The sequence below is a fragment of the Lepidochelys kempii genome, chromosome 5, assembly GCF_965140265.1.
Source record: "Lepidochelys kempii isolate rLepKem1 chromosome 5, rLepKem1.hap2, whole genome shotgun sequence".
Classification (NCBI taxonomy): Eukaryota; Metazoa; Chordata; order Testudines; family Cheloniidae; genus Lepidochelys; species Lepidochelys kempii.
The window spans coordinates 127,278,552-127,279,321 of record NC_133260.1 but is presented as its reverse complement, the minus strand read 5'-3'; positions in this window follow the sequence as shown (position 1 = coordinate 127,279,321).

Sequence of the window (770 nt, the reverse complement as noted above, 5' to 3'; positions counted from 1 at the left end):
CTAACGCCGGGAGGACCCGGCGGGGACTGAGGGCGCCACTCACCAATGAGCTGAGAGCATAGAGGAAACACTCAGCCAATCAGCTAGAGGCAGGGCGGGGATGACAAACCCGCACGTGACTCCAGCGGCGGCCTCAGCCGGGACTTGAGAGGGGGTGGGACCAATCAGCGTCCCCTCCTCCATCCCATTCCTCGCCCCGCTAGGAGTAGGGCGGGGAGCGTGCTACGTTGTGTGGCGCTGTGTGTGCACCCGTGGGAATTGCACGGCGGTCTTCTGTATACACGTGTCCTCTGTGGGGGTTACATTGTCTGTATGCCGCGTGGCTCTGTGTAAATATGCGTGTGCACTCTGCTTGCACGCGCGCGTGAAACGCTGTGTGTCTGTTACATTGTGCATTAGAGACAGAGGCGTTGGAGGGCCGGCTCGCCAGCTGTGCACGGCTCCGATGCTGTTCCAGACTCCCCGTGTAGGGACAGCCACAGTCAGCTAAAAACAAAACAGTGGAAGTAGGTGGCCTGCCGCCCTTGTGACTTTGTTAAAATGGAACAACTAGTGTGGTGTGATGTCATCACATACCATCCAAATGTCATCACCCGCCCAAAGGAAATGCAGATTTACCGCTCCCTCCTGCTTCCGATGTGTTTTATTATGAAATAAGTGAGTAAACACTGGGCCTGTACGGCAGAAGAGTTTTTCCCAAAAGTGTAATAAAAGAGTATTTCAGGCAGGGGTTCTCAAACTGGGTGTCAGGACCCCTCAGGGGGTCACGA